The following is a 21721-nucleotide window of genomic DNA, read 5'->3' as shown; positions in this document are numbered from 1 at the left end:
TGGTTTTGATTTGCATTTCCCTGATGATTAGCAATGTTGAGCATCTTTTCATATGCCTTTCCTCTTTGGAAAAATGTCTATTCTGTTCTTCTGCCCATTTTTTAATCAGAAATTCTTGTTTTTTTGACATTAAGTTGTGTGAACTGTTTATATATGTTGGATATTAATCCCTTATTGGTCATACAATTTGCAAATATTTTCTCCCATTCAGTAGGTTATCTTTCCATTTTGTTGATGGTTTCCTTTGCTGTGCAAAAGCTTTTAACTTTAATTAGGTTCCATTTGTTTGTTTTTACTTCTATTCCCTTTACTTTAGGGGAGGGATCCAAAAAAATGTTTCTTCAATTTATGTCAAAGATAGTTCTGCTTATCTCCTCTAGGAGTTTTATAGTATCTGGTCTTACATCTAGGTCTTTAATCCATTTTGAGTTTTATTTTGCATATGGTGTTAGGGAGTGTTCTAATTTCATTCTTTTACATGTAGCTGCCCAGTTTTCCCAGCACCACTTATTGAAGAGACTGTCTTTTCTACCTTATATATTCTTGCCTCCTTTGTCACAGATTAATAGGTTAATCTATTAATTGAGCATAAGTGCATGGGTTTATTTCTGGGCTTTCTTTCCTGTTCCATTGTTCTATGTGTCTCATACCGTTTTGATGACTGTAGCTTTGTACTATAGTCTAAAGTCAGGGAGCCTGATTCCTCCAGCTCTGTTCTTCTTTCTCAAGATTGTTTTGGCTATTTGAGGGTTTTTTTTGTGTGCATTTCCATACAAATTTTAAAATTATTTGTTCTAGTTCTCCGAAAACCATCATTGGTATTTTGATAGGGATTGCATTAAATCTCTAGATTGCCTTGGCTAGTATGGTCATTTTAACAATATTGATTCTTCCAGTCTAAGAATCTTTCCATTTGTTTGTGTCATCTTTAATTTCTTTCATCAGTGTCTTACAGTTTTCTGAGAACAGGTCTTTTGCCTTCTTAGATAGGTTTATTCATAAGTATTTTATTCTTTTTGATGTGATGGTAAATGGGATTATTTCCTTAATTTCTTTATCTGCTATTTCATTGTAAGTGTATAAAATGGAATAGATTTCTGTATATTAATTTTCTATCCAGCAACTTTTCCAAATTCATTGATGAGCTCTAACAGTTTTCTAGTGGTGTCTTTAGGATTTTCTATGTATAGTATCATGTCATCTGCCAACAGTAACAGTTTTACTTCTTCCTTTTCAATTTGGATTCCTTTTATTTGTTTTTCTTCTCTGATTGCTGTGGCTAGGACTTGCAAAACTATGTTGAATAAAATTGGTAACAGTGGGCATCCTTGTCTTTTTCCTAATCTTGGAATGCTTTCAGGTTTTTACCATTGAGTATGATGTTAGCTGTGGGTTTGTGATATATGGCCTTTATTATGTTGAGGTATGTTCCCTCTATACCCACTTTCTGGAGAGTTTTTATCATAAATCGGTGCTGAATTTTGTCAAAAGCTTTTTCTGAACCTACTGTGATGACCAAATGGTTTTTATTCTTCATTTTGTTAATGTGGTGTATCACATTGATTGATTAGCAGATATAGAAAAATCTCTGGGATACATCTCAGTTGATCTAGGTGTATGATCCTTTTAATGTACTGTTGGACTCAGTTTGCTAGTGTTTTGCTGAGAATTTTTGCATCTACGTTCATCAGTAAAATTGGCCTGTAATTTTCTTTTTTTGTGATATCTTTGTCAGGTTTTGATATCAGGGTGATGGTGGTCTCGTAGAATGAGTTTGGGAGTGTTCTTCCCTCTGCTATATTTTGGAAGAGTTTGAGAAGGATAGGTGTTACTCTGTCATCATTTTTTTAAAAAAACTTTTAGTCCCTGAAACAAAGCTAGACATATAAAGGGCATGTAGTAAGTGATTCTTGGATTACTAAATGAGTAACATATGACAATAGGTCTTTGATGAAAAAAGAAATATAAGGGAAATCTTCTAATGGTATTAACTTGTACTTTAAGAGGAATTTTTCTAAGTATCTTTCTCTGATTCAAATAACTTTTTAGAAATACTCCTTCCAATACAGAATGGAGTTCATGGTTTTTGAAATAATTATGGCAGTCTTCAGGTGCATATGACATATAAAGATTAGAAGGCAGCATATGTATAAAGCTATGAAGGAAAAATATGAACATTAAGATGTGCCATGTCTACCTAATTATAGAGATTAATTGTAACTGTAGAAATTATAATTTGGGTTCCAGGATTATCCCTTGAGTTTCATTACGATTAGCATGACTCACCCATAATTGCTTCTACCAACATGGTTTTGCCAAACTGCCAGACAGACAAGCCTATTGGTTTGGTTTAAATCCAGGTCTCTTACAGAAAAATGACCTAGAGAGCTATCGTTATTTCTACTCTAAAATTACCCTGGAGATAATTTTAGTCTTATTCAATTACTCCTTGACTCTCATGTTAAGGAAAGTAGTTTGGAAAAGGCATACTTAGAATATTCCTGTATCCTTAGCTTCTTGAAAGTTAGAGAATTTTTATTAAATAATTTTAAAATCCAAAGTGTTATAGCTGTGTGCTTTTTATAAAGATTCACTGAGCCATGCACTCTTGATTTATATATTTTTATATTTACATACTTTATATATGTAACTGTACTTTAACAAAATATTTATTTAAAAAACTAAAGTATGATTTATATGTAGATTCTTACTTAGAGAATCAAAACACTGAAAAAATACTACATCAGAATTTGAAACTAATAGAAATATGTATCTTTTCTAATTCCTTCTTCTTTAAAAATCTATTTATCGGTCTTGACTTCCTTGTTTTAAATTAGATCAATAACACGAATAAATTTTGAATATGCCCTAATTTTTTCAAAAGGGATTTAGTTCTCCTTTCTTTGAATGCTTTCTTGGCTTTCTACATTTCTTCTTAGCCTCTACTTCAGCCTAGTAGAAAGGTTTTGGTACAATTTATAGATCTCTTCATAAATATAGTCAGCTTTTCCTACTAAAATGAGGAAAAGAAATTAAACCAAAAGTTCAGTATTGGGACAAATCATATTTTATCCTCTATACAGACTACTTGCATTTAATTTCCATGTGAAAGCAGATATACTTAAATTTTATAAATCAATATTCTACATTATTTGAGGATACTATATAGATTTTTCTCAATACATTATAAAATCAATTTGTCAGCATGGGGGGAAAATGCCACATGACACTCAGATTGAAAAGACTACAATGACTCCACTGGGGGAATAATATTTAAATATTGTCTGCAGCTATATAAGTATCTCTAAGTGAGAGACTAAACAATTGGCCATGTAAAAGGGCTGACAAGAAAACCATTGCATTTAGAAGTTAGTTTTAACTGACTGGCAATGTTTTAAGTTGTAAAAAGATAAGAGTTTAAGGACTGAATTCAAAAAGGGCTGAATTCATCTGACTGCACTGTGGCAATGGCATAAACATGCAACCTCTTATTCAGGCCAATAGCTAAGTTCCCATTTCATGAGATAGACATTCAAGACAAAGCAGAAAGAGATGTGTTAAAGATTAGACTTTCAAATTTCAGATTACGTAGTGTCAGTCTAGTGATGTTAAAACATCCATTTAGAATAACTCACAGCGTAACTGTAGCATATTACAAAGTGGAATCATGAATATGCAATCAGCAAATGGTTCTGGAGCCTGATCACCATCACTGTCAATTACAGCAGTCACTTTCTGTGATGGTACCTTGGCACTTTGACAGTGATTATACCTTTACATGATGTATTGCAGATATTACGCTTCAGTTGTTTACAAATAGAACCATATCTTACTCTTTCACTATAAGAAGAGTATTTTAAGTAAGGAAAATATTCCTAATAATAAATCTTCCACTCAAGTCACTCATACATAATCATACTGGGAATATTGTAAAATGCCATTACCACATGGCAAAAGCAATCCCCTAAAATCTGTCTTTTTATTATTCCTAAAAGTGAAGTAATATGGAGATTTTTCAAGTTAAATGAAAAGAAACTGCATGAAGGATTAATTTACAACACAGTGCCCATCACTCTAAAGGTGCAAGCTAGTCAAAAGAGAAATCCATTTTACATATGAAGCAAAATTCTAAGACAGAGGTACAGGTGTCAATCAGGGCAAAATTATCTATATGAGGTATAGTTTGACCTGCTCAGCTATTCTACCAAAAATCACTTATTTGCTTATTTGTAGGTATCAACTTTGTCTCAAAATGCAACTTCAGTGGTTTGCTTAGATTATGATTTCCTCCAATGTCTGTTGTCTAAGTTTCAGGTCAAAGTATGAGAGACTAAATTATCAGCTAATTCCTCAATTTGCCACTTAATTTTATCTGCATATCCATATAAATAAAATGCCAATATTTAAGGCTGCTACAGGGTATGCAAACCTATTTAGATACCTCTAAATATCTACGATTTTGCTATCCAATTGATAATACATATGAATTTTAGAAGTAATTTTTGTAATTTTCTACCTATGTAAAGTTTTATAGGTTCAACACTTATGTTTAACCACTGATTCAGTAAGTTCAGGAATTCATACTTATGGGATAGTAAAACTAAAAAAACTGTGGAAATCATATTGTTTAAATCACTTTACAAGTACCACCTTCCTGTGTAAACATTTTTAAGAAAAGAATAAAATTTGCTATACGTCCCATGGTTTGAGTCAAAATCAGATGTCCAAATCAGAACTCTGGTTTCACAATCAAGTGTCATTTTCACCAAACCAGTCTACTTTATACGTTTAATGTAATAGCATAAAGAAATAATTACTAGAGAGGGAGGGAAATAAAAGGGGGGAAGTAAACTGTGGGACTGTGTCTTCTTGGTGAAACTAAAGCCTTAGATTTAAACACAGAACTGTGGAATGATCTAGATCTTGAAATGCCCCCCTCACAATAATGGGATATTTCTCCCAAACAAGATGAACTAATCCCTGGTACAGGACATTAAACAAAACCTTATAAAAAAGAACAGGGTACAGAATTTCTAAAAATAAGTACTACCATTTCGGCTCAACTTTTTCTGTAACATTTCTCCACAGTCCACCTCCATTAGGCTATAGAGGAGGTCATATCACACAAAATAACCACTCATAAAATAGTGTTCATTTTGGGGAAATGGTTTCATATCCAATAAGAAGGGAAGAGAAATAAAAATTACCAAGACTGCTTCAGAGAAAAGAGATAATGAAAGCTGCTGTGAAAACGTGAGTAATATAAAGACAGAATGGTGTAGAAATTCTGCTCCGTAGGTATGAAATAGGAAAAAAAAAAAAAAGAACATAGTATACACAGTATGCAAAAGGTGGATGAAGTGCCCAGCTCTGAAGAAAACATTATGAATTCAAAGTTACTTCTAATCACTTCAAAATCTAGAAAATTTAAGTTTGATTCAATAATATTAGATTTCAAACATGAGATTAAAAACTATATTTGAGATTGCAGATTTCCAAAAACACAGAAAGTCACCAAAGAACAATAATCCCAAACTGACAAATTTAGAAACAGCAATGAACAGCATAGTCACTATTGAAACTGAGCTCTTTTCATAGAGGAAAAGATTGAGGTAACTGCATCTGATGTAGGCAAAGATATTAAGTCACTCAGAGAGAATCTGTTTAAAAGGAATTTAGATAGCCTTAAGGAAAATAGGTGTGTCTGAAGTAGAAAACTCATCAAATGCAATGGGAGATACATTCAAATATTGACGAAAAGCTTACGTAAAATGAGAAAAAAACTATATCTGTAAATCAAAACAGTACAGTATTTAAGTTAAATGTAAAATAAAACACAGAATATCAAGATGTTTTACTTAAGCTACTGTTGAAAAGGAAATAACCAACAAAAAGAATAAGACAGACTAGCGTGAGAGTCACCTAGAATTCATCAATGCCATATGACAAAGCAATATTTGCCAATGATGCTCACAATAATGCACTTGAAGTCCTGGCTAGTACAATAAGAAAAAAGTAAATAAAAGTTATATCGATTGGGAAGTAAAAAATAAACCTCTTTCTCTGCAGATGACATAACTGTCTATGTAGAAAATAAACAAATGAAAAAACACCCAACTCCTAAACTAATAAGTGAGTATAACAAATCTGCACAACACAAGATTAATATTAAAAAGTTAAATGCTTTTCTACATACCAGCAATGAGGAATTGGAACATCAAAAAAAATCTAATGAAATATCATTTACAATAGCACAAAAATTAAATATTTAGGTATAAATTTCACAAAATATGTCCAGTATCTATATGTGAAAAACTATAAAACTGTGATGAAAGAAATCAAAGATCTAAACAAACGGAGAGAATATCCATGTTCATAGAATGAAAGATTTAATATTGTTAAAATATCAGTTATTCCCAACTTGATCTATAGATTCAGTGCAACCTCAATCAAAAAGTCAGTAAGTTATTTCATACATGTTGACAAACCAGCACTAAAGTTTATATGAAAAGGTACCGAAACTCAAGACTAACTCTTAGGCTACAGTAATCAAGACACTGTGGTACTGACAAAGAATAGACACTTAGGTCAGTGGAACAGAAAAGAAAGCCCAGAAATAGACTCATACAGATACATTCAACTGATCTCTGACAGAGGAGCAAAGGCAATTCAAGAGAGAAAAAAGTAGTTTTTTTAAGTGGTGCTAGAATAATTACATATTCTAGTGGGAAAAAATAACCTAAATACAGACCTCACAACATTTCACAAATTTACCTCAAAATGAATCATAAGTATAAATGTAAAATAGAAAACTGTAAAACGTGTAGAAGAATAAATATGAGGAAAGCTAGGTGACCTTTTATCTGGTGATGAGTTTTTAAATACAACACCAAAAATATAACATAATGAAAGAAAAACTGCTAAGTTGGACTCCATTAAAATTTAAAAAATTCTTCTGGCTTCAAGATGAAGGAAGAATAAGACATGGAGATCACCTTCCTCCCCACAAATACATCAGAAATACATCTACATGTGGAACAACTCCTACAGAACACCTATTGCACGCTGGCAGAAGACCTCAGACCTCCGAAAAGGCAAGAAACTCCCCACGTACCTGGGTAGGGCAAAAGAAAAAAGAAAAAACAGAGACAAAAGAATAGGGATGGGACCTGCACCAGTGGGAGGGAGCTGTGAAGGAGGAAAGGTTTCCACACACTAGGAAGCCCCTTTGCGGATGGTGACTGCGGGTGGCTTAGGGGGGGAAGCTTCGGAGCCACGGAGGAGAGCGCACCAACAGGGATGCGGAGGGCAAAGCGGAGACATTCCTGCACAGAACATCGGTGCCGACCAGTACTCACCAGCCCGAGAGGCTTGTCTGCTCACCCACCGGGGCGGGTGGGGGTGCTGGTAGCTGAGCCTCGGGCTTTGGAGTTCAGATCCCAAGGAGAGTACTGGGGTTGGATGCATGAACACAGCCTGAAGGGGGCTAGTGCGCCACGGCTAGCCGGGAGAGAGTCCGAGAAAAAGTCTGGAGCTGCAGAAGAGGCAAGAGACATTTTCTTCCCTCTTTGTTTCCTGGTGCGCAAGGAGAAAAGATTAAGAGCGTCGGTTAAATGAGCTCCAGGGATGGGCGCGAACCGCGGCTATCAGCGTGGACCCCAGAGATGGGCATGAGATGCTAAGGCTGCTGCTGCCGCCACCAAGAACCCTGTGTGCGAGCACAGGTCACTATCCACACCTCCCCTCCCGGGAGCCTGTGCAGCCTGCCACTGCCATGGTCCCGTGATCCAGGGACAACAACCCTGGGAGAACACACGGCGCGCCTCAGGCTGGTGTAATGTCACGCTGGCTTCTGCCGCCGCAGGCTCGACACGCATCCGTACCCCTCCCTGCCCCCAGCCTGAGTGAGCCAGAGCCCCTGAATCAGCTGCTGCTTTAACCCCATCCTGTCTGAGCAGGAACAGACACCCTCAGGCGACCTACACACAGAGGCGGGGCCAAATCCAAAGCTGAACCCCAGGAGCTCTGCAAACAAAGAAGAGAAAGAAATCTCTCCCAGCAGCCTCAGGAGCAGCGGATCAAATCTCCACAGTCCACTTGATGTACCCTGCATGTATGGAATACGTGAATAGACAATGAATCATCCCAAATTGAGGAGGTGGACTTTGGGAGCAATGATATATATATATTTTTCCCTTTTCTCTTTTTGTGAGTGTGTATGCATATGCTTCTGTGTGTGTTTTTGTCTGTACAGCTTTGCTTTTACCATTTATCCTAGGGTTCTGTCTGTCCGGTTTTTTTGTTTCTTTGTTCGTTTTCTAGTATAGTTTTTAGCTCTTGTTATCATTGGTGGATTTGTTTTTTGGTTTGGCTGTTCTTTCTTTCTTCTTAATTACTTTAAAAAATTTTTTTAATAATTATTTTTTGTTTTTTATTTTAATAACTATTTTATTTTTTCTTTCTTTCTCCCTTTTATTCTGAGCTGTGTGGATGACAGGCTCTTGGTGCTCCAGCCAGGCATCAGGGCTGTGCCTCTGAGGTGGGAGAGCCAGGTTCAGGACACTGGTCCACAAGAGACCTCCCAGATCCACGTAATATTAAACGGTGAAAATCTCCCAGAGATCTCCATCTCAACACCAAGACCCAGCTCCACTCAACGACCAGCAAGCTACAATGCTGGACACCCTATGCCAAACAACTAGCAAGACAGGAACAAAACCCCACCCATTAGCAGAGAGGCTGTCTAAAATCATAATAAGTTCACAGACAACCCAGAACACACCACAAGATGTGGACCTGCCCACCAGAAACACAAGATCCAGTCTCATCCACCAGAACACAGGCACTAGTCCCCTCTACCAGGAAGCCTATACAACCCACTGAACCAATTTTAGCCAGTACAGGCAGACACCAATAACAATGGGAACTAAGAACCTGCAGCCTGTGAAAAGGAGACCCCAAACACAGTAAGATAAGCAAAATGAGAAGACAAAGAAACACACAGCAGATGAAGGAGCAAGGTAAAAACCCACGAGACCTAACAAAATGAAGAGGAAATAGGCAGTCTACCTGAAAAAGAATTCAGAATAATGATAGTAAAGACGATCCAAAATCTTGGAAATAGAATGGAGAAAATACAAGAAACATTTAATAGGAACCTAGAAGAACTAAAGAGCAAACAAACAATCATGAACAACACAATAAATGAAATTAAAAACTCTCTAGAAGGAATCAGTAGCAGAATAACTGAGGAAGAAGAATGGATAACTGACCCCGAAAATAAAAGAGTGGAAATAACTACTGCAGAGCAGAATAAAGAAAAAAGAATGAAAAGAATTGAGGACAGTCTCGGAGATCTCTGGGACACTATTAAATGCACCAACATTCGAATTATAGGGGTCCCAGAAGAAGAAGAGGAAAAGAAAGGGACTGAGAAGATATTTGAAGTGATTATAGTTGAAAACTACCCTAATATGGGAAAGGAAATAGTTAATCAAGCCCAGGAAGCACAGAGAGTTCCATACAGGATAAATCCAAGGAGAAGTACGCCAAGACACATATTAATCAAACTGTCAAAAATTAAATACAAAGAAAAAATATTAAAAGCAGCAAGGGAAAAACAACAAATAACATACAAGGGGATCCCCCATAGGGTTAACAGCTGATCTTTCAGCAGAAACTCTGCAAGCCAGAAGGAAGTGGCAGGACATATTTAAAGTGATGAAAGGGAAAAAGCTACAACCAAGATTACTCTACCAGAAAGGATCTCATTCAGATCTGATGGAGAAATTAAAACCTTTACAGACAAGCAAAAGCTAAGAGAATTCAACACAACCAAACCAGCTTTACAACAAAGGCTAAAGGAACTTCTCTAGGCAGGAAACACAAGAGAAGGAAAAGACCGAAAGTAAAAAACCCAAAACAATTAAGAAAATGGTAATAGGAACATACATATTGATAATTACCTTAAATGTAAATGGATTAAATGCTCCAACCAAAAGACACAGGCTCACTGAATGGACACAAAAACAAGACCCATATATATGCTGTCTACAAAAGACCCACTTCAGACCTAGGGACACATACAGACTGAAAGTGAGGGTATAGAATAAGATATTCCATGCATATGGAAATCAAAAAAAAAGCTGGAGTAGCAATTATCATATCAGACAAAATAGATTTTAAAACAAAGACTAGTACAAAAGACCAAGAAAGACACTACATAATGATCAAGGGATCAATTCAAGAAGATGATATAACTATTGTAAATATTTATGCACCCAACATAGGAACACCTCAATACATAAGGCAAATACTAACAACCATAAAAGGGGAAATCGACAGTAACACAATCATAGTAGGGGACTGTAACACCCCACTTTCACCAATGGACAGATCATCCAAAATGAAAATAAACAAGGAAAAATAACCTTTAAATGACACATTAAACAAGATGGACTTAATTGATATTTATCGGACATTCCATCCAAAAACAACAGAATACACTTTCTTCTCAAGTGCTCATGGAACATTCTCCAGGATAGATCATATCTTGGGTCACAAGTCAAGCTTTGGTTAATTTAAGAAAATTGAAATTGTATCGAGTATCTTTTCTGACCACAACGCTATGAGACTAGATATCAATTACAGGAAAAAATCTGTAAAAAACACAAACACATGGAGCCTAAACAATACACTACTTAATAACCAAGAGATCACTGAAGAAATCAAAGAGGAAATCAAAAAATACCTAGAAACAAATGACAATGAAAACACGACGACCCAAAACCTATGGGATGCAGCAGAAGCAGTTTTAATAGGGAAGTTTATGGCAATACAATCCTACCTTAAGAAACAAGAAACATATCAAATAAACAACCTAAGCTTAGACCTAAAGCAATTGGAGAAAGAAGAACAAAACAACCAAAAAGTTAGCAGAAGGAAAGAAACCATAAAGATCAGATCAGAAATAAATGAAAAAGAAATGAAGGAAATGACAGCAAAGATCAATAAAACTAAAAGCTGGTTCTTTGAGAAGTAAACAATATTGATAAAGCATTAGCCAGACTCATCAAGAAAAAAAGGGAGAAGACTCAAATCAATAGAATTAGAAATGAAAAAGGGGAAGTAACAACTGACACTACAGAAATACAAAGGATCATGAGAGATTACTACAAGCAACCCTATGCCAATAAACTGGACAACCTGGAAAAAATGGACAAATTCTTAGAAATGTACAACCTTCCAAGACTGAACCAAGAAAAAATAGAAAATATGAACAGACCAATCAAAAGCACTGAAATTGAAACTGTAATTAAAAGTCTTCCAACAAACAAAAGCCCAGGACCAGATGGCTCCACAGGCGAATTCTATCAAGCTTTTAGAGAAGAGCTAACATCTATCCTTCTCAAATTCTTCCAAAATATAGCAGAGGGAGGAACACTCCCAAACTCATTCTACGAGGCCACCATCACCCTGATACCAAAACTAGACAAAGATCTCACAGAGAAAGAAAACTACAGGCCAATATCACTGATGAACATAGATGCAAAAATCCTCAACAAAATACTAGCAAACAGAATCCAACAGCACATTAAAAGGATCATACACCATGATCAAGTGGGGTTTATCCCAGGAATGCAAGGATTCTTCAATATATGCAAATCAATCAATGTGATACACCATATTAACAAATTGAAGGAGAAAAACCATATGATCATCTCAATAGATGCAGAGAAAGCTTTCGACAAAATTCAACACCAATTTATGATAAAAAACCCTCCAGGAAGTAGGCATAGAGGGAACTTACTTCAACATAACAAAGGCCATATATGACAAACCGACAGCCAACATCGTCCTCGATGGTGAAAAACTGAAAGCATTTCCACTAAGATCAGGAACAAGACAAGGTTGCCCACTCTCACCACTATTATTCAACATAGTTTTGGAAGTTTTAGCCCCAACAATCAGAGAAGAAAAAGAAATAAAAGGAATTCAAATCCGAAAAGCTGAAGTAAAGCTATCACCGTTTGCAGATGACATGATAGTATACATAGAGTATCCTAAAGATGCTACCAGATAACTACTAGAGCCAATCACTGAATCTGGTAAAGTAGAAGGATACAAAATTAATGCACAGAAATTTCTGGCATTGCTATACACTAATGATGAAAAATGCGAAAGTGAAATTAAGGAAACACTCCCATTTACCATTGCAACAAAAAGAATAAAATACCTAGGAATAAACCTACCTAAGGAGACAAAAGACCTGTATGCAGAAAATTATAAGACACTGAGGAAAGAAATTAAAGATGATACAAATAGATGGAGAGATATACCATGTTCTTGGATTGGAAGAATCAACATTGCAAAAATGACTATACTACCCAAAGCAATCTACAGATTCAGTGCAATCCCTATCAAACTACCACTGGCATTTTTCATAGAACTAGAACAAAAAATTTCACAATTGGTATGGAAACACAAAAGACCCCAAATAGCCAAAGCAATCTTGAGAAAGAAAAACATAGCTGGAAGAATCAGGCTCCCTAACTTCAGACTGTACTACAAAGCTACAGTAATCAAGACAGTATGATACTGGCACAAAAACAGAAATATAGATCAATGGAACAGGATAGACAGCCAAGAGATAAATCCACGCACATATGGTCACCTTATCTTTGAAAAAGGAGGCAAGAATACACAATGGAGAAAAGACAGCCTCTTCAATAAGTGGTGCTGGGAAAACTGGACAGCTACGTGTAAAAGAATGGAATTAGAGCACTCCCTAACACCATACACAAAGATAAACTCAAAATGGATTAAAGACCTAAATCTAAGGCCAGACACTATCAAACTCTTAGAGGAAAATATAGGCAGAACACTCTATGACATAAATCACAGCAAGATCCTTTTTGACCCACCTCCTAGAGAAATGGAAATAAAAACAAAAATAAACAAATGGGACCTAATGAAACTTCAAAGCTTTTGCACAGCAAAGGAAACTATAAACAAGATGAAAAGACAACCCTCAGAATGGGAGAAAATATTTGCAAATGAAACAACTGACAAAGGATTAATCTCCAATATTTACAAGCAGCTCATGCAGCTCAATATCAAAAAAACAAACAAGCCAATCCAAAAATGGACAGAAGACCTAAATAGACATTTCTCCAAAGAAGATATACAGATTGCCAACAAAACACATGAAAGAATGCTCAACATTATTAATCATTAGAGAAATGCAAATCAAAACTACAATGTGGTATCATCTCACACTGGTCAGAATGGCCATCATCAAAAAACCAACAAACAATAAATGCTGGAAAGGGTGTGGAGAGAAGCGAACCCTCATACACTGTTTGTGGGAATGTAAATTGATACAGCCACTATGGAGAACAGTATGGAGGTTCCTTAAATAACTAAAAATAGAACTACCATACGACCCAGCAATCCCACTACTGGGCGTATACCCTGAGAAAACCATAATTCAAAAAGAGTCATGTACCACAATATTCATTGCAGCTCTATTTACAATAGACAGGACATGGAAGCAACCTAAGTGTCCATTGACAGATGAATGGATAAAGAAGATGTCTCACATATATACAATGGAATATTACTCAGCCATAAAAAGAAACAAAATTGAGTTATTTGTAGTGAGGTGGATGGACCTAGAGTCTGTCGTACAGAGTGAAGTAAGTCAGAAAGAGAAAAACAAATACCGTATGCTAATGCACATATAAGGAATCTAAAAAAAAAAAATAGGTCAAGAAGAACCTAGGGGCAAGACAGGAATAAAGATGCAGACCTACTAGAGAATGGACTTGAGGACACAGGAAGAGGGAAGGGTAAGCTGGGACAAAATGAGAGAGTGGCATGGACACATATACACTACCAAATGTAAAGTTGATAGCTAGTGGGAATCAGTCGCATAGCACAGGGAGATCACCTTGGTGCTTTGTGACCAGCTAGAAGGGGGGGTAGGGAGGGTGGGAGGGAGGGAGACACAAGAGGTAAGGGATATGGGGATATATGTATATGTATAACTGATTCACTTTGTTATACAGCAGAAACTAACAGACCATTGTTAAGCAATTATACTCCAATAAAAACGTTAGAAAAAAAATTTTTCTGTGCAAAAGATACTGTTACGAGAATTAAAAGCCATAGACTGCAAGAAAATATTTGGGAAACACATATGTGATAAACGATTTTTACCCAGAATATACAAAGTAATAAAACACAACAGTAATAAAACAAACAACTCAGTTAAAAAATGGACAAAAGATCTAAACAGACACCTCACCAGAAAAGATATAAAGATGACAAGCATATGAAAAGATTTTCCTATTTCTCTAGGATATTGCAAATTAAAATAACAGTGAGATACCACTTACACACCTATATAAATGACTAAAATCCTAGGAGCTGACACTACCATTTTCTGGCAAGGATGCAGAAGTGTCAAGGACTCTTAATCATTACTGGTGGGAATTCCAAATAGTACAGCCACTTTGGAAGACAGTTTAGCAGTTTCTAACAAAGCTCAACATAGTCTTACTATATGATCCAGTGATCATGCTCCCAGGTACAACTGGTGTGAAAACTTATGTCTATACAAAAACCTAAATGTAAATGCTTATAGCAGCTTTATTCATAATCACAAAAAAAAACCCTGGAAGTAATAAAGATATCCTTTCAGAGGAAAATGGTAAAACACACTGTGCTATATGCATACAATGGAATATTATTCAGCAATTAAAAATGAGTTATCAAATAAAAAACGCATGAATGAATTTTAAATGGATTATGCAAAGTGAAAGAAGTCAATCTGAAAAAGCTGTACAATGTATGATTTAAATTATAACATTTGGGAAATGGCAGAACTATATAGAAGCTAAAAGAACAGTGAATATCAGTAGTTCAGAGGGGATAGGATGGATGGATAGGTGAATCACTGAGGATTTTAGGGTTGTGAAATAACGCTGTATGATACTATATATTTGTATAATATCGGCAATGACTGTAATTACTCTATACGTTTGTAAAAAGCATGTTACAGCACAAAGAGTGAAACTTACTACATGCAAATTAAAAAGAAATCATTTAAAAGATTAGGGTCTCCCAAAATGGAATGCAGAATATTACAAAACTACCTGTATTACAAATGTATAAAGCAAACTTACCTAATGGAGTGCAGGAATAAAACTTAAGTAACTCTGGTAATGAGTGAAATTTGTAAAAATAAAGACAAAAGAAACTGTACATAAGTCCTGTACTCCAGTTCATTAAGTTGTTTCCCAGAAGTTTAAGGTTAACGATTCCAACAGCTATATCTATATACTGAAATTGAACTAATAACTAAATGGATGGTGAATGGTGGATGCCAAGTTTCTCATTACCAGAGAGGAAGTTTTCAAATAAGGAAGGAGAGTAGGCTCAAATGATCCATATAGTAATGGATTAGAATTGAAGGTATCAGAATAAACTCATGTTTAGTTTAGTATAAAGATATTTATATACAGATACATTTATATATATACATGTATGTGTATATATATATATACATGAATTAGTATAAACACACATATTTGCTTGCTTTTTTTAGCTGAGAGGTCCCAGAAGTAATGATACCCCATAGCAACAAGTACAGCTAGCATTTAGATCTTGATTTCTAATACTATTCTCCAGGAAGGACGGGAGGGAGGAAAAGGAAATATTCTACTCTAAGGTTCTTAATTACATATGAGGAAGTAAAACATTATTTTAATATAGGCTGTGATAGATTAACAATGCATATTACAAACCTTAGAACAAACAATAAAAACATAAAAGAGATATATTTAAGAAACTAATAATGGAAATAAAATGGAATACAAGATTCTAAATCCAAAAGAAGGCAGGAAAAGGTGGAAAAAAGAACAGATGGGACCAATATGAAATAAATAGCAAGATGGTAGATTTGACCCACAACCATATCAATAATTAAATTATATGAAAAGAGTATGATAACTCTGATTTAAAGTCAGATGTTGTAAGAAAAATTAAAGAAGCAAAATCCAACTGCATATCCTTTAAAGACGCAAAAAACTAAAAAGTAAAACACTTGACAGAACCAAAATGGATACATCAACGAATAAAGAATTGCAATGATAAATACATTCATATATAAATGGATGTTATAAAGCGAGTAGAATAAATTATTAATAATTTTTAGGTGGTAGATATGGATATGTCAACTGTAGTAGAAGTACTGGCTCTTGTTTTATTACTTCGTTATAACTTTGAAAATTTAATGATAAAGTTAGAAAAAACAGTCAAACCTAAGTCTCTGATACAAATAAACATGTTACTCAAAATGCATATACAAAAATTCATGAAGATTTAAGTCAATGGTCTAAGCTTCTACTCAAGAGGTTAGAAACAGAACAACAACGAATTTAGAAGGAAGAAACAATAAAAATATGTGGAAGAAAACTAAAAATTAGAAGTACATATTTCTACATATAAAATAAAAATCTCATCAAAGCAAAATTTAGTTCTCTGAAAATATTAATAAAATTTATAACCCCCTGGCTACATGATCAAATAAAAACTAAAACTCAATATAAGAATAGGGACATCACTAATAGACTCTATAGATTTTAAAATTAAAAAAAGTTATACTAATAAACACAAAAAAAGAGATACAATGGAAAAATTCCTCAAAAATCATGATAAAAGAAAGCTGACACACAAAAAGACAGAACATTGGATGGTCCTATATCTGTCAAAACATTGAATCTACACTACATAGCTTCCTACCAAAATGTTTCAGGCCCAGATGACCTCCCTGGTGATTTCTCTAAATAATTAAGTAAGAAGTAATAACAACCTTACACAAACTCTTTCATAGAATAGGAAAAGAGGGAATACTTTGTAATTCATTTTTGGGCCAAAATGACATAGATATAAAATGTTGACAAGGAACTTACATGAAAGGAAAATTACAGGTGAATATCTCTCGTGAGAATAGACCCAAAAAAAAAAAAAAAATTCCTGCAACTATACCGTCTGTATAGGTAAAGGATAAAACATCATGAGAAAGTGATATTTATTCCAGGAGTGAAAGAGTTAACATTCAAATATTAATAAAATAAACGTAATTCACTACATTAAAAAATACGGGACACATAATTATCTCAATAAAATTTAATACCTTTTCATGATTAATACATTCTAGAATTTAAAATAAACTTCATTTAATTTAGAAAATGAAAAAAATCATTTATAAAAATTATCAGCTAACATTCCATGCAATCATGCAATACTGAATACTTTCCCACAGTATACAGAAATTAGACATGGATGTCCACTATCTATCCTTCTATCAACATTGCATCAACATTGCATCTGAGACTAACCAGTCTCAGAAAAAATAATATAAACTATCAGGTTTGGGGCTTCCCTGGTGGCACAGTGGTTGAGAATCTGCCTGCCAATGCAGGGCACACGGGTTCGAGCCCTGGTCTGGGAAGATCCCACATGCCGCGGAGCAACTGGGCCCGTGAGCCACAACTACTGAGCCTGCGCGTCTGGATCCTGTGCTCTGCAACAACAGAGGCCGTGATAGTGAGAGGCCCGCGCACCACAATGAAGAGTGGCCCCCGCTTGCCACAACTAGAGAAAGCCCACGCGCAGAAACGAAGACCCAACACAGCCATAAATAAATAAATAAATAAACTATCAGGTTTGGAATATGTGGTAGGTTACATTAATGGCCCAAATTCTTCACTATTCCTCATATCTGTGCCTTCTGCATGTAACTTTCAAGTTCTCAGCCACTCTGGGCAGGAGAGTACACCCAGCCTTAAACACTGCAATCAGCCATGCAATATGCAATATGCTTTGTCCAGTGGGTTATTAGCAAACAAGTCACAAGCAAGGGGTTTAGACATTGCTTACACAATTGAACTTGTTTTCCTTTGTACCTCTACTTTCACATGACAATTTGCCCAAGTTATTCTGTTGGTTGGATGTGAGAAACATAGGGAACTAAACAGTTGCACACCAGCTGATAGCTTACACACCTCCACAAATAGTCAGCCAACTCGTCATGTGAGCTAATTCAGTAAAGATGAGAGGAAAAAAAAAGCCTAAATCTCTGATTTTTAAACTCATAGTCTAAATAATTATTAGGCAAGAGAGTTTCAAGGCAGCTTTCTATACAGCATTATTGAGGTAATACATAACTAATACGGAGAAGGAAGGTAAGAGTATTTTTATTCCAAGATGATATTGCAGTATGCAGAAAACCTAAAGAATCTACAAACCATTATAATTCACAAATGGATTAAGGAAGTTGGCTGAATCTAAAGTTAATATTTTAAAAATTGATTGCATTTGTATACCAGCAACAAATATTTGTAAATGAAAATTTTAAAATATCATTTATAATACTACAAAAATACACATACTTAAAATGATTCTAATAAAAGATGTGAAAGACTCCTATACTGAAAATTATGAAACATTGTTTAGAGAAACTAAAGATTTCTTAAATTACTGGAGAGTTCAACGAAGGCTCAATATTGTTAAAATGTCAAGTAACCCAAAACTGATCTATAAATATAATGCCGTTCTGGTCAACATCTCAGCAAGTTTTTGGTGTTTTAGTTTGATGAGATCATTTATTGTTTCTTCCTTCTAAATTTTCACAATTTATGTGAAAATGCAAAAGTCCTAGAAAAACCAAGTCAATCTTTAAAAATGCAGATATAAGATGTCTTACACTCCTAATTTCAAGACATTGTAAGGTTACATTAACTAAGGAGTTAGTTGCACAATGTTAGACATATATATCAATTGAGAAAAGAACACCTAGAAATATATCCACACACACAGAATAACCTGATTTAGTCATCTGATTAGTAGGGGAGAGGATGGCCTTCTCTATAAGCTATGCTAGAATGACTGGTTAACCACATGGAAAAATTATGAACCTTGAGACTTATACCATACTCAAAAATTAATTTGAGTTTGATCTTAGACCTAAATATAAAACTAAAACAATCAAACTTCTGGAAGAAAACATGGAAAAATATCTACATAACCTGGGTGCAGGTAAAACTTTTTGTACAGGAAAGAACAACAGCAAATATAAAAATAATAAACTAAATTTCATTAAAATTAAGAACTTCTTTTCCTCAAAATCATGATTAAACAGTGAATAGGCAAGCCACAGACTGGGAGAGATATCAAAATACAAGTATCTGATAAAGGGTTCGTATGAGGAATATGGGACTTCCCTGGTGGTCCAGTGGTAAAGAATCCACCTTACAATGCACGGGAGGCGGGTTCGATCCCTGGTCAGGGAACTAAGATCCCACATGCAGCAGGGCAACAAGCCCCCGCGCCACAACTACTGAGCTCGCGCACCTCAACTAGAGCCCGTGTGCCGCAAACTACAGAGCCCACGCACTCTGGAGCCTGCAACGCCACAACTAAAGAAGAGAAAACCCTCACGCCGCAACTAGAGAGAAGCCCACATACCACAACAAAGAGCCCACACGCCACAACGAAAGATCCTGCATGCCACAACTAAGACACAACGCAGCCAAAAATTTTAAAAAAATAAATAATAAATCTTTAAGAAAGGGGTTTATATGAAGAATATATAATACAATCCTACACAGTAATAAGGAAAAGACAAAAAACCAAACTTTAAAATAATGATCAGGTACTTAATAATGTACACTTTTCAAATGCCCAAAAAGAATATGAAAAGGATATGATGTTAATAGTAACATCATTACTACTATTACTCATCGCAGAAATGCAAATTAAATATAAACTGAGATTATAATTACATTCTCACCAGAATGTTTAAATAAAAAGTGACAGTAGAGATGTGGAGAAAATTTAAGTCTCGTACATTGCTAGAGATGGGAAACATTTTTACAGCCATTTTTGAAAACACCTTGACATTATCTACTGAAATAAAATACCGCCTACTGTGTGATACAGGAATTCCTCTCTCCTTGATATGTATGTACTCAGATAAATCTGTGCATATGTCCACAAAAGGACATGTATAATAATGCTGAGAGGTTTATTCACAATAGCCAAAACCTAGAAACAATTCAAATGTCCAACAGGAGAATAAAGAAATTGTATTTTCATACAAAGTGATATTGCACAATAATAGTAAGAAGAAGAATCTACTGATAGAGGTTACAATATAAATGGATCTCTGAAACACTAGGTGTGCAAAAGCTAGACACAAAAGAATGAATATTTTGTTATTTTAAATTCTTATGAATTTGAAAGGCAGGGAAAATAACCAAGTTCTATTTTGTTATCCTGTCACCAGTTAGTAGCCCTCTAGCAGAACCTGGCTCTGGATTCTCAGCCTCTATTAGTGTCCAGATCAGCAACTGTCCCCTTGGAAAAGTGGCAAGAAATCTTCAGATACTTTGCCACTCCTTGGAGAACTTTCAGCTCTTCTCTCTTATTTCAATGGATCCTTCCCCTAAGTGGGTCTTTTGTTCCTAAATAAATCCTATGAGACTTTGAGGAATTCAATCATATGTACAGGCCCCTCTGTCTGGCCTACTCCAATTTTAAACCAACACTAAAGATTAGAATGACTTCAGAGAGATGGGAATCCTTAGTTCACACCATAAAATATCTTCCTTCTTCATAAATTTTACTTTTCTAGTCCTCATTGCTTCCACAGCTGACTGATGTTTTAAGATTTTCTTCAGGATCTTCTAGTTTTTATTGGGAACACATTTCCTCACCTTCACTCCTTCTGAGAATTCCCATACTTAACAATACAAAAAGTGTGAAAGCATTTGTTTTAATACCAAAAAACGAAACTATAACAGCCTCTATCCCTTCCTAAGGACACCTGAGCCTGCATAAAGAGATACCTTTCCAAGAGAGCTATGTAGGAGCTGGACCATAGAGAAACGGAAATTTTCCATAGCAGTCATTTATAACTAGGAATCGGAGAGAATACCTTGTTCCAAAAATAATTTGTTGCATCCAGTTTGGTGAGCTGTGCTTAGGGAATTGTTACAAACAGTTTTCTGTAGCTAAAGATAGATTATGATGAAGGGTACTAAGAAATCCAAGTGACAGCCTGCAGTTTCATTACAAATATCACCTGACTGAATTATTTTGAGAGGCCGTCTGTCTTCAGTACTCATGCATGCTATATCTTAAGACTGAAGTGGGAGAAAATTAGGGAACTTTCAAAATGAAAACTGATTTCATGAATTATAACCCAAAAAATAACAAAAAGAGCTGTCATGGCCTTTGGCAGCTTTTTCTTTAATTTCTGCAGAATCTTTTGTCTTCAACCTTTGAGCCTTGTTATTGTCTCTATTGTACTCAAACCACGGCTTTTTTCTTCAGTGCAAGTGCTGGAAAAGATACATGATGATTTTGCGCTGATTAGAGGGGAACTTTCATGTACAGATAACTCTTGCAAGACCATAAATTGTGCAGATTAGAATATATGAAACTAGGAAAACTAGGAATGACTATTAATGAAAATAAAGTTATATCATCATACTGTATAATAAGCATATGAAACACCTGATCCATTAACCTGCCATCAGAAGGCCAGTTATGGAAAACTATGCCCAAATGTCCAGTCTTTGGATGGGTAGAAATCATAGGGTCTCCAACTATGTATTTGAAAGAGTATCCCCAAAATATAAGAAAATGTTGT

This window comes from Grampus griseus (assembly GCF_964374135.1).
Source record: "Grampus griseus genome assembly, chromosome: 6".
Taxonomy (NCBI): domain Eukaryota; kingdom Metazoa; phylum Chordata; class Mammalia; order Artiodactyla; family Delphinidae; genus Grampus; species Grampus griseus.
Note: the sequence above shows the minus strand (reverse complement) of the source record.